Below are 14,348 nucleotides of genomic sequence, written 5' to 3' on the forward strand. Positions count from 1 at the left end.
AATCAGTAGGGCTGTTAATCCAGCCCCTAAGGCTGTCGCCTCCCTCCACTGCACATGTTCAGGAAAATTATATTGAGAAAAATATATTAGGTGCTTGCATTGTAATAAACACAGTCAATGAAGAAACATAATCCAAGATTGAAATATAAAATACAATAAAACAGGTAGTAACTGCCTGGTTAAAATCTTCCAGCTTTGTGCACATGGAATGGAAACACATCAGTTATGATCTCACCAGTCTGTGGAAGGTGGATTTAGGGTGAAGGCATTTTTGTATGTAGAAGGAAAATTTATACCTTTACTTCAGTGTGAAATGAACCACTTTCACATTCCAGGTGTTGCTGGCACACTATCTGCCAAGCATCTCAGTGCCTGGTGTCAGCTCCTTAGCTCCATCTGGGTCGCTTAGGCCCACCCTTCAAGACTCCAGACTCCAGTTCCCTTGATGTTCTTTCACCTCTAAGCTTTTTCCTAGCTGGGTCCCACATCTTGCTGCCCTTTCTGCTGTTCGTGGTTTCATTTTGCAGCCTGGGGAGTTGAAGTTGATGGCGGGTGGCAAATTAATTGGCTAGCTTGTGACAGGAAATTAACCCTGTAATCTATTCATTGTTTTCTAAATGTTAATGTGTGCTACACAAAGGCAGGAGGAGAGCTTACAATTAATGTTGGTGACCCCTGCTGCCTTTTTAAAAAAATCAACCTGTTCATGTGTGTTGTATAATACATTTGGAGCAGACAGGACTTGAACCTGGAACTTCAGACTCGGGGTAGAAATACTACCACTGAGACATAGAAAGGGAGACAACTAAATTAAAATGGAGTTGGAGGTGAAACTAATACACTCCAACCTCCACATCGTCCACTTCACTCTAAAGGCTTTGAGGGTGTTGATGGGCACAATGGGTTCCCTCTCCAAGTGCACTCAGACATGAAAGTAGTCACAGAGGACAGGCAGGTAGTCAGGAACAATGACTCCCTTTGCAGGGTTCTGTCCATGCAGCGGTTTGCACTAATGGGTCATCACTATGCACCTAAGCATTTCCAGCGAGTACACTATCAGGTTCAGCACCACATTTTCAAGTGAAGGCTAGCACATTCGCAAGCTGAGGCCCATTGCTGCTACGCTCTCCAACTACTATGGTAACATGTAGCCCGGCCACCCAGCATTACCCTCAATTCTGGTAACCCGCACAGTCATGCCACCTCCCTTCCACCAGCCCTAGATGTGGAGGAGTGGATTCCTAAGCAGTTTTCTAACAAAAGCCACTACTCTTGATGGCATGGTGATGCAACTCACATCAACCCATTCTCCAGCCGTTGATCAGGTCTTGGTAAAGACAGGGTCCTGAGGGAAATCCTCACTGTCTATGAACAGAAGCTACATGTCAGACTAAGGTCACACACTTGGACGAACGAATTAGTTGTCAGGGCACACCAGATGACAGGTGGCTCAAAGGTATCGCTGCAAGGTATTAAGATGAAGATCATCACCATTAAGCTCTCCCACAGAACCTCTGCTGTGACCCAGTGCATCGTCTTGCCCCAGAAGTGGACCAATATCTTCCTGAGTTTTGTGACAAAGCCTGGGGAAGGGGTCCAAAGAATCAGTCAATACATTAGCATGGAGGAAACCACTGGTTTATGACCACTGTTCGACATGTGCAGTGCAGAAGAGTGTGCTCCCAAATTACTTGCATCTTCACCTCTGCTGAAGCTGCAACACTAATATTAACCAATGTGGAAAACTGTCTAGGTACAGTTATTTTATTCAATCTGCTCAGACAGGCATATTATGACACAGCTCTGGAGTAAGGAGGACTTGTATCAAGAGGTACTCAGAGGTGGACACGCTAGTACTGCTACATTTTCCATTTTACAAACTTTTTTAAAAAAAAATTCTTTTCCCTCCCACCAAATCACCCATGTTGCTTTGTTCACCACTAAATCACCAGTTTTTCTTAATCAAAAGATTAACCGATGTGCAAAGTCTAGTCATAGGCAGGGCAGTCCCTGAGTTTTCTTCCTCTCGACTGAGAAATGCTTTCATGCACAACTGAATGGTTTTCTCCCCTACAAATCACCCTTATTACTTTTCACTTGTTATCCTCCACCACCTGTGTCCAATTAATCAATTTTCCCTTTCAGGGCAGCGCAAAGACCCCAGAAGTGATGGAAGGGGAGGAACTAAGGGGGGGGGGGGGGGCGGCGCGGGGGGGGAATCAAATCAAATTTAATTCCAGGTTTTTATTCAATTTAAAATCCACTACTTACCATGGCAACATTTGAACCCAGCTCCCCAGAACATTATCTGGGTCTCTGGATTAACTGATCAAATTATCAAATCAAAGTTCAGAGATGGTCTTGCATACGTCTAGAACATATGAGACCTGTAACAAAGTTTCCTGGTTCAGAAGTAGAGACACCATTCCTACACAAGGGCCCAAAGCCCTACTATAATTTTTTCGCCATCACCATGGCTGAGGCTAGCGTTCCAGATATTTTCCATTAATCTGTGGAGAGGCATTATTACACATTTCTGAACTAGGTGGGACTTGAACTAGAACCTCCTAAATTGAGAAAAAACTGCTAAGCTGTACCACCAAGGGATTTGGGGTATTTGAGCACAAAACACAGAAACCTAACGGACAAGTACACAGGTAATTAGCAGAACTAGTGGAATTTGGGCCCTTGCTAGAAGGATGCTGGAGTACAAGAGTAGGGAAGTCTTAACTGCAACTGTGCAATGTGCTGGTCAGACCACGTTGAAAAATACAAGCAGTTTTACTCTCCTTATTTAAGGAAAGATATTATTTCATTGAAGGCAGTTCAGATAAAGTTCACTTGGAAGACCTCTGGTATGAAGAGACTGTCTTATAAGTTTATGTTAAAGATGGGGGCATGGTGGTTCAGTGGTCAGCACTGCTGCCTCACCGTGCCAGGGACCAAGGTTCAATTCTAGTCTCAGGTGACTGTCTGTATGGTGTTTGCACATTCTATATCTGCACAGGTTTCCACTAAGTGCACCAATTTCCTCCCACTGTCCACAGATGTGCAGGTGAGGAGGATTGCAAATGCCAAATTGCTCATTGTCCAGGCATGAGCAGGTTGGGTGGATTAGCCATGGGAAATGAAGGATGACATGGATGGATTGGGGGGGGGGCTCTGTGTGGGATGCTGTTTTGAAGGGCATAGTCGACTCGATGGTCTGATTGAATCCGTGATTCTATTCGAGAATTCACTGGAATTTCAAAGAATGAGAAGTGATGCCATTGAAATATACAGGGTTCTTAAGGGCCTTGACAGGGAAAATGCTGAAAGGATATTACATCTCACGGGACAGTCTAGGACCAGAAGGCATAGTTTCAGAATAAAGAATGGCAATTTAAGACTGAAATTGACTGGAATTCCTTCTATGGAACTCCATGCCACAGAGAGCTGTGGTGGTGCTGGGCTGGGTGTGTGGAGAAGAGGAGTTCTGTGCATAATTAAAGCTGAGGTAGATAGAAGGGAATCAAAGGTTGTGGGGAGAATGCAGAAAGGTTGATGTGAGGAATGTCATATCAGCCATGATCCTAATGAATGGCAGAGCAGACTCAAGGGTCTGAATGGAAAACTCCTGTTCCGATTGCTTATGGTCTCCTGGCTCAGGGGTAGAGACATTACCACCATCTCACAACCAGTTTTTTCCCCTACCACCAAATCATTCATGGTATTTTTCACCTATTAAATACTACTGCTAATCACCTGTGTTACAACTGATTAATTTACATGCAAAGCTCATTAAGTGCAATGGAATAACACCAAAAGGTGACAACACTGAGAGCCCCACAGGTTTATTCGGAAGCACTAGCTTTTGGACTGTTGGTTCTTTGTCAGATAGCTAGTGCAGCAAGATCATAAGACACAGAATTTATAGCACAAGATCACAGTGTCATGCAACTGATTCATATAATGAACAAACCTAGATTGCTGTTAAGTTTTTCATCTTTTAGAATGGGTTACAGGTTTCGATTCATTAATATGTAAATCCCAGAACTTCTTTCAAGTCACATTCCCGAGATAACTTAATGTTTTATAAAAAATCGTGACATCTCAGCTCAGAAAGTGTATTAATGGTATGAGGCTAGAGTCTGTCTGTATTCCAATCTTGAGTCAGACTGGTTCTGTTTCCAAAGTAGGAATTTATAAAATGTCACATGGATTGACTGCCTGCAGATTGCGTGCTTTTGAGCAAAATAGAATGTATCTGCAAATACAATTCTGCAAAATGCAATTTAATGTGTGTGCACATCTACGTTTGTCCAATATATCGTCTCAGTTGCATGACACTATAATCTTGTGCTATAAATTCTGCTCCACTAGCTACCTATGAAGGAGCAGCACTCCAAATAAACCTGTTGGACTATAACCTGGCACTTTGTCCACCCCAGTTCAACACTGGCACATCCTCATCATGACCAAAAGGTGAGAGAGAGGAAGAGGGGATGAAATCAAAATGGAATGCCTCTGCAATATGTCTCTGCAATAGACTGAACTTGAACTTGGGCCTCCTGACTCAGAGGAAGAGATACAAGAGCCCTACGCCATTTTTAAAAAAATTTCTGAATCAACCTGTTCACTAATGTTATGCATCTATGGAGCAGTGGGACTTGAACCTAAACCTCCTGGTTGAGAAGAAGGGTCACAAGAGCTCTTAAAATCAATCTGTTCACAAATGCCCTCCTGTAAATAAATCTTAAGATCACCTAAAGTTTTAAGAGACAGGGCTCCCTCTTGCGGCCAAAGCGTATTAGTGTAGGCAGAATTACTTGCATCAATCAATCTCTGCCATTAGGTGGAACTCAGGCAGCAAAGAAAACAGACACTGAAACTGGAAGGTTAAAAACTTCGAAGTTTAAGACTTGAAAGCAGGCAAGTCACTCAGGACATCTGTAGGAAACAACATTAGTTGGAACTCAACATTCAAATATATTGGGGTTGAATCTTTCGATATTTGGCTGAGCGTGATTTACATCAAATTTTTTAAATGTATTCTTACCATCAAGGTTTAGCAAGATTCCTTGCCATATCGTACCAAACCTGCATTAACTACCCACCCCAACCCTACGGCATCTCTAATGTCCAATTCTATCCCCAACTTACCATGTGCTGTTTCTACATCAACTCGCCATACACACTGGATATCTGCCAAAAGACGAACATCCCTGGAGCCCATATCATATTTAAAAAGGTCGCTATGCACTCAGACAAGATATTTTGAAGCTATTCTGATCAGTCAGGGACAATATATTCAATGGTGTCTGAGAAGGGGAACATGGCACTACAATTCTTCGATGTGGACCTGACTGTTTTGATCATGGGGGTGGTGCAAAGGAGAGCAGTCTGCTTTCTGGAGGACCAGCAGAGGAGTCTGCAGCACCAGACTCTGCAGTCTGGTTCAAGGCCATCCCCTGGGCCAGTACCATCTTGATGGTGAGGAATAGCCAGCAATGCCATCTAAAAGGTCAAATACCTTCCCTGCTCCCCCAGGATTAATACCATACTCTTCACTCAGCTTCCTTGCACTCTGCTACTGGACGCACCTTCCACCAAGGCTTATGCTCTACCACACTCACTACTGCCTTCTTATGTTCTCACTACCCATCCTCCGCCAAACTTCCTAAACCACTAACCCTCCAGTGCCCCTGCACTGCCTTCACACTCCCCTGAAATACCACCACTTGCACCCAAACTGTCACCTCATTCAATCCTTCTTTTTCTGTTATTCCATGAGACAATGGCACACAATAGAGCGAAAAGGGTGCAACATTAAACTCTTTAGCTGCTATAATCTTGGTCCTCTCAGGAGAGAACTGGGATGTTCCTGCAAATGTGCCAAGACATGAACATCCCACTAAGTACCACTTGTCGTTCTACTGCAACTCTCTAAGTAACCCAATCTTCAGTCTCATTCATTGCACTCCGCATTTTTAGATTAGATTAGCTTCCCTACAGTGTCGAAACAGGCCCTTTGGCCCAACAAGTCCACACCAACCCTCCGAAGGGTAACACACCCAGATCCATTTCCCTCTGACTAATGCACCTAACACTATGGGCAATTTAGCATGGCCAATTCATCTGCACATTTTTGGACTGTGGGAGGAAACCGGAGCACCCGGAGGAAACCCATGCAGACACAGGGAGAATGTGCAAACTCCACATAGACAGCTGCCCGAGGTTAGAATCGAACCTGGGACCCTGGCGCTGTAAAGCATCAGTGCTAACCGCTGAGCCACCGTGCCGCCCCCTGGTACCAAGAAACAGTTCATGCATGCAGACACAATGTACTAACCAGCACTGTACAATCACCTGGGGACAATTTACCCAGTTGCAGCAAGCAGGCATAGAACTTCTAATCATTGGCCACAACTCCTCTGTTTCATATGGGAGCACAATTTGATGAAAGAGTCAGATTGGTGATAGCTTCGCAGGTGGCCAAAAATTAAACAGCCTAAGCCACTGTTCCTTGGAGAAGAAATGCCAGAGACCAGGCATCTGCTCATTTCCCAGGCAGAAGAGGACTCCATAGTGTCAACAATCAGAGACTTCATCCATATGCACATTGAGGTGCAAGAATGATAGACAGGTATGTAGGAACCAGTGATCCTAGTTGTCCAGAAACTGCAATAATGCAGCATATCATGAGCATGCAGCTGAGGGTTCAAGTGTGCAAGCACCGAGGGAAAAGACGAGCAGCCTTGAGGTGCAGCCGCATCCAATCTGGGTGCCTGTCTCTGCACGCAATGTGTCCTTACAGTAGCCTTTGAAAGCAGGCTGCTAGTGCACCCTGCAATGCAATTCTGTGCTTCCTAAACATCTTGAATGTGTACTTGGAGGTAGCATGATGGTCACGAGGGGTTGGCATATGCCAGATGTGAATGCCTGTGGATGACGGTCATGCAGCTGGTGCTCGTGGATTGTGCCTTGAGATGCTGTTTGGACCAAAGCAACATGGAGACCCTTCGGAGCCAGTGGCAAGCTGAAATCACCAGGTACCTGCTCTGGTTTCCATGTTGAGATTTCTGGACATTTACCTTGTTTGTCACATTTAGTAAGATAGGAAGCTGAACATTAAGGAAGCACACTGGGCCATTAACGAGGTGTTTTAACAAGCAATAATCCCCGAAGTGACAAATCATCTCTGCCCAAAGAACAACTCAGCTTGCTGTTTGGCATAAACAAAAGATGGATTCAGATGTTTCTAATGTCAAAATGAGTCTCATAGGATCTCTCATTTGGGTAGTGTTGTAGAACAAAGAGATCTAAGAGGTTCAGGTACATAATTCTTCAAAGATTGCATCACGTATAGATAGGATAGTTCCGGCAGCATTTAGCATGTTTGCCTTCATTGCTCAGACCTGAGTATAGCAGTTGGGATGTTATGTTGAGGTTGTACACAATGTTGGGGAGGCCTCTTCTGGAGTAAGTCCAGTTCTGGTTGCCCTGATAAAAGGATATTATTAAGCTGGAGAGGATTCAGAAGAGATTTACCGGGATGTTGCTAAGAATGGAGGGTTTGAGTTATAGAGAGAAACTGGGACATTTTTTTAACTGGAGCAGAGAAGGTTGAGGAGTAACCTTATAGAGGTTTATAAAATAATGAGGGGTACAGATAAGGTGAATGGTAAGTGTCTTTCACTTAGGGTGGGAATTTAAAGATGAGGGAATATATTTTTGAGGTGAGAGAAAGAAGATTTTAAAAAAGACTTAGAAGCAAATTTTTTTTAAGAAACAAAGTGATTCACGTGTGGAGTGAACTGCTAAAGGAAGTGGTGGATGTGGGTACAACAACAAGGTTTAAGAGACATTCAAATAGATATGTGAATAATAAATATCTGGAGAGATACGGACCAAGCTATGGACCAAGGTATAGGTGGAAGGAAGGGAAGGGAGAGCTGCATTTTTGATTAAGGAGAGAATCACAGCAGTAATCATAGATGAAGTAATTGAAGGATCATCCAGTGAGGCTTTGTGGGTGGAGCTAAGAAAGAAGGCGGCAATGGTGACATTATTGGGGTTGTACTATAGGCCCTCAAATACTCAATGGGAATTAGAGGAACAAATATGCAGGGAGATTGGGGAGACTTGAAGGAGGAATAGGGTTGTCATACTAGGGGATTTTAATTTTCCTAACATAGATTAGTACTGCCAGAGCATTAAGGGATGAAAGGAGCAAAACTCGATCTACTCTTGGGAAATAGGGCAGGATAAGTGACAGAAGTGACAGTGGGGGAGCGCTCTGGGATCAGTGGCCATAGTTCTACTTACTTAAAAATAATTATGGAGAAGGACAAAACTGCTCTAAATTGACACAAGGCGAATTTTGATGGAATTAGACAGGAGCTTGCAAAGGTTGTTTGGAGTTGTTTGTTTGCAAATAAAGGGACGTCTGGCAAGTGTGAGGCCTTTAAAACTGGGGTAGCTAGAGTTCAAGGTCTATATGTTCTTGTGAGGGTGAAGGGCAAGGTTGGTAGGAATAGGGAACCTTGGATAACAAGGGATATCGTGGCTTTGACAAGAAAAAAGGAGGCATGGCTCAGGTACAGGTAGCTGGGATCAAGGGAATCCCTGGAGTTATAAAGGGAATACAGGAGTTTATTAAAGGAAGAAATCAGGAGGGCAAAAAGGGGTACGAGATAGCCTTGGCTGAGAAGAATAGGGTGAATCCAAAGAGGTACTTTAAGTATATTAAAGGAAAAATAATAACGAGAGAGAGCATAGGGCCCCTTAAGGACTAAAGTGGACATGTATGTGTAGAACACTGGAGATGTGCGAAGTCCACAATGAATATTTCTCCTGTGTGTTTATCATGGAGAAAGACAAGACAACTTGGGGACGTTAGTGGTAATATCTTCGGGATAGTCCATATCACAGTAGAGGTGACTTTGGATGTATTAGAATGTATGAAGGTGGATAAATTTCCTGGTCCTGACCAGATATACCAAGAACATTGCAGAGAAGAAATAGCAGGGCTCCTGGCTGATAAATTTTTCATCATCGTTAACCACGGGTGAGGTCCCAGAAGACTGGAAGGTAGCAAATGTTGTACTATTATTTAAGAAGGGCTGCGAAGAAAAGCCTGGGAACTGTACAGCAGTAAGCTTAACTCCTATGCGGGTAAGATACTTGACAAGATTCTGAGGGATAAGATGTACATGCACTTGGAAACACAGGATTTGATTAGTAGACAGCATGGCTTTGAATGGGAAATCATGCCTCACGAATTGATGAAATGACCAGGAAGGATGACGAGGGCAGGGTGGCAGACGTAGTTTATATGGATTTCAGTAAGGCCTTTGATAAGGTTCTACATGGTAGGCTGCTCTGGAAAGTTAGATCACATCGAATCCAAGTCAAGTCAGCAAATTGGATACAAAAATCCCCATAATCCCCTTTGCATAACTCAATATCATCTGGTAGAAGACAGAAGGTGTGGTGGAGGGTTGTTTTTCAGACTGGTGGCCTGTAATCAGTGGATGCCACAAGGATCAGTGCTGGGTCCACTACTTTTCGTCATTATATAAATGATTTGGATATTAACATAGGAGGCATAGTTAGTAAGTTTGTAGATAACACCAATATTGGAGGTGTAGTGGACAGCGAAGAAGGTTACCTCAGATGACAACGGGATCTTGATCAGATGGGCCAATGGGTTGTGAAGTGGCAGATGGAATTTAATTTAGATAAATGCGAGCTGCTGCATTTTGGACAAGCAAATCAATGCAGGACTTAAAACGCTTAATGGTAAGGTCTTAGGGAGTGTTGATGAACAAAGAGACCTTGTTGTACAGGTTCATAGCTCCTTGAAAGTAGAGTCACAGGTAGATAAGATAATGAAAGTGGCATTTGGTTGCTCTCCTTTATTGGTCAGAGTATTAAGTACAGGAATTGGGAGTGCATGTTGCGGCTATACAGGACATTGGTTAGGCCACTTTTAGAACATTGCGTGCAGTTCTGGCATCCTTCCTATCGGAAAGATGTTATGAAACTTGAAAGGGTTCAGAAAAGATTTATAACGATGTTGCCAGGATTAGAGGATTTGTGCAACGGGGAAGGCTGAATAGGCTGAGGGCGTTTTCCCTGGAGCATCAAAGACTGAGGGCTGACCTTATAGGTTTATAAGATCATGAGGGGCATGGATAGGATAAATAGACAAAGTCTTTTCCCTGGGATAGTGGAGTCCAGAACTAGAGGGCATAGGTTTAGGGTGAGAGGGGTTAGATATAAGAGAGACCTAAGGGCAACTTTTTCACGCAGAGGGTGATACATGTATGGAATGAGCTGCCAGAGGAAGTGGTGGAGGCTGGTACAATTGCAACATTTAAAAGGCATCTGGATGGGTACATGAATAGGAAGGGTTTGTATGGATCTGGGCCATGTGCTGGAAAATGGGACTAGGTTGGGTTGGGATATCTGGTTGGCATGGAGGATTTGGACCGAAGAGGCTGTTTCCATGCTGTACACCTCTGTGACTCTATCTGCAACCACCAGCAACCATGGCCCTTCTTGTCTCATGCTCAGTCAGAAGAGGAAAGGGTGCAACCCAACTTTCAATTCAAAATTCTGCCTCATTTTGCTTATTAAAGAGGAAACACTTTTGGAGGAGTAGTGTGTTCAGTAGTGGGCACCTTATTACAGGAAGGATGATAAAGCTTTGGAGAGTCCACCAAAGGAGATTTACTTCAACGATAACAGAAATTAGGGATTTTAAACAGAAGGAAGACTAGATTGAAGAAATTAAGTTAGTTTTCTCAGTTTCAAGGAGAACAAAGAGTTAATGTTATTGAGGTGTTCAAGATTCTGAAAAGCTGTGTTAGGGTTAAAAAAAGGATGTTCTATTTCCACTGGTTGTACATAAGTAACTAGGGTCCCAGTTTCACGACCGTCAGCAAGACAGCTAGAAACAAGAGAAGAAACTACGTTTTTCAGACATGTTTGGATTTGGAATGTACTGCCTGGGAGAGTATTGGAATCAATTTTCAAGAGTCTTTTTTTGAAAGAGAGAGAACTGGACTTTATATATTTGAAAGTGATGAAATTAGAGGGCTATGAAGATATGGCGAGAGAATAAGACCTTTGTAGCCAGTATGGACACAATGGGCCGAATGGCAGCCTCCTGTACAGTAAAATTCTATGATTCTATAAATCAGTAGAAAAGCTAAGAGGACAAACATAGAAATTTCCAAGTCCTGAGGCCTTGACAGCTGAAAGCATCATGAGACCATCAAATGATAATGTAAATAAAATGAGAGATGTTCATGAGGTCAGAATTAGCACAGCACAGATATCTCAAAAGCTTGTGGGGATTACAAAGACAGGGAGTGAACAAGGCCACATATGGATTTAAAAATAAGATCAGGCTTTAAATATTCAGGTGTTGTTTGCAAGTCAACAAGCATAAACATGAAAAGCAAGTCCTATAAAGTAAGCTATTTGCAGATTCATGACCCCAATCTCACCTCACTGAATGCCAATTTGGCAATATATCACACTAGCTCCACAAGATTTCATCTGTTAATGTATGCTAGACAGCAACCAATGTAAGCATGCACCCATTTTCATGCAGTGGGTGACAGAAGTGTGGAACCTCTTCCACAAAAACAAACAGATGTCAGCTCAATTAAAAATTATAGATGAGACTGATAGTTTTGTTAGACAATTGATAAAGGGGATATTAGCGACAAAGCATTTAGATAAGATTTGAGTTAAACCACAATATCAGCAGAATAGATTCAAGGTTCAATGATCCACCTGTTCTTTTCCTAAAAATCTTTGTTAACCTCAGCTTCCATTATTGTAAATATTCAGTAATTTTCTAAAAATGGAAACCATACTACAAATGTATGTTGATATAGTTTAGAAACAAGGAACCACTCAATTTTCAATTGTTGTTCTGAATGATTTTTTAAAAATGATAAGATACTGTATTCTTCTGAGTAGAATACCTGCCATCACTCTTGTTTCAGGCAAGTTAAAGGAAGAGTTACATAGAATGTGAAAATCTAATCAAGAATACACAACTCCCTCCCCTCCTGGTCAAATCAAGAAGCAGAGGGATGCAAGAACCTGCACTCATTTACACTCCACATGCATGATGTCTATTTTGAATTCCAATCTACTGATCTACACAGTCAACAGTAAATATTTTTTAAGTTCTAAAAGAATCAGAATGTAATTTGACGTACTAAAAGAACCAATTTAATTTCTTAATATATTATAGGTAAAATCTTGATGCATCAATTTCTCTCTCTAACTGACAATATTATGGCTGCTGAAAATACTCCTGCCTCTGCACTGCAGCATTTGACTGTAACTTGCAGAAGCAGTCATTTCAAGTAAGTGAGGTACCATGGTACCAACACTAAAGCTATTAATACCACTGGAGGACAATTCCATTAAAAACCATGCAGAATGTACATATGTTACAATAAAACAATTTTTAAAAACAAACTGATCACAAATCTGATTCATTCTGACAGGGAAAACCAGAACGTTGGCTTAATAGAGACATCAATTTTAAAAGGATTGTCATGACTACAACTCTCTATCAAACTGTCAGACAAAACATAATATTGCAGCATCTTCCATTCAACTTGGAACTCAATTGTATTCTCAGACTAGTGCTTCAGATCATTTTTAATGCATGCAGTACATACGTATTTATTGCAAAGAGCTTGCAAAATAAGCAGATAGTTATTTGGTGAAGAATCCTTTTTGCAGCAGCAGATATGGTCCAGCTAGGAGTCCTGTAGGAGGTGCCAGAGGAACGTTTACATGATAGAAAACAATGACTTGTACTTTGCATATTTCAAGAAAACCCGGAACTGCAGTGCTGATTAACAATTCTTGCAGTCACTCCTTAAACCAACGACAGGCAAAAAGCTGTACAGAATATAATCAGTGCAGCATAAGCTCCTCTTTTGCCCCTTGTTTTTTTTTAAATATACTACTTTTAATTTGTGGCAATATATTTTGTATTTGCTTGAAGAGATGATCAAGAATAAAATAAACATATTAGTGGTAGCTCAACAAGATACAAAGTTTTCAAACAATACCGGAAAGGTTTCATGGTTCACAAATCAGTTGGTTTCTAATATTAAATATGAAGACAAAATGCAACGTATAATGCACAAAGACTTGAGAGTGCACTTTCACTTAAAGGTTGAAAAAAAGATTAAACTGCAGTTTTAAAACACTAATTCAGAAAGCAATTTATCTCATTACTGTTGCGAAGATTCATGATCTATAATTACTACTGTTTGGAAGCTTAATTCTAAAGTGGAGAAATTATGTATAGTTTAAAGTACGATTTGCATTGCTATATTGAGGAAGAGGGAAGGACAGATTTAGTTTAATTTTTGAGTTCTAATTGCAGTACAAAGTTGTCCGAAGTTTATTGATACATGTGTTTTTTAAGTGGTTACAGCCTTAGAGGAGAGCTTGACATGTACAGTTCAGAAACATGGGTAGAAGAGAGACAAAAAGACTGTTGACTAGTAATATAGTGTCCTATGACACAAAAGAAACTGACAGAAACAAGTTTTATTAGAAAGGTAGTTTGTAAGGCTTTTTCAGAGAGAAACAGATCATTCAGAGAAAAATTGTAACAGCATCAGTACAATTCATCAGTCTCTAAAACAGTCAGGGCTGTAGAAAATAAGTCCTGAGTGGTTTAAAATCAGTAAGGAGAAGGGTTCAGAAACCAATTACAGCCACCGAACTGAGCAAGACATTTTAAATAGCAATAGAATGATCTTTCACTGAGGTTCATGTATTTGGAAGGTTTTGTTGAGTGTAAAAGGGTTAAATTATTGCCTATATTTGTAATAAACTTTGATGCCCTAATGAAAAGAACTCTGGCAGCCTCTTGTGCATGGGCAGTGACAGATCACAGAAAACAATAGCAAAAATAAAACTGATGGTTGAACATGCTAGGTTTCACTTCAACATCTGACTTGCACAGTATTAGCGTCAACTGGTATCATAATATTTTTTGTGGATATCACCAGATCTTCTGAGAATATATAATTGAGTAATTTTAATTAGGCGGATGTAACTTCAATATATGAAATAATATTGGGTAATATTACACAGAGGGAAAACCATGGTTGAAATGGTGACATCTATTTTCAGTCAGAATAACTGAGTTGATAATCTTTCTCAGCTTCCTTCAATGGGTACCATTTGAAGATGCAATGCAGCAAATCACCAAGGCTTTCAGAACAATGTCTCTCAAACTACAACCTCAACCATCTATAAAGGTATCATACTATTGCATAACTCACCATCCTAAGGTGAAAATATATCAT

General features: G+C 41.4%; 1 protein-coding gene across 9 annotated transcripts in view; it reads right to left on the reverse strand.

Moving 5' to 3' along the window:
• Positions 1-14,348, reverse strand: part of kcnab2a (potassium voltage-gated channel subfamily A regulatory beta subunit 2a) — a 268,478-nt gene that overhangs the window by 161,893 nt on the left and 92,237 nt on the right. The window contains exon 1 of one of the 9 annotated variants that reach the window (XM_072586344.1): positions 12,696-12,808. The exons of the other annotated variants lie outside the window; for them this stretch is intronic. The gene's annotated coding sequence lies outside the window, so the exon portion shown is untranslated. Of the gene's footprint in view, positions 1-12,695; positions 12,809-14,348 lie in introns of those variants that run through there. 9 annotated transcript variants of the gene reach the window in all.

The sequence above is a fragment of the Chiloscyllium punctatum genome, chromosome 16 (assembly GCF_047496795.1).
Source record: "Chiloscyllium punctatum isolate Juve2018m chromosome 16, sChiPun1.3, whole genome shotgun sequence".
In the NCBI taxonomy this organism is placed as follows: Eukaryota; Metazoa; Chordata; class Chondrichthyes; order Orectolobiformes; family Hemiscylliidae; genus Chiloscyllium; species Chiloscyllium punctatum.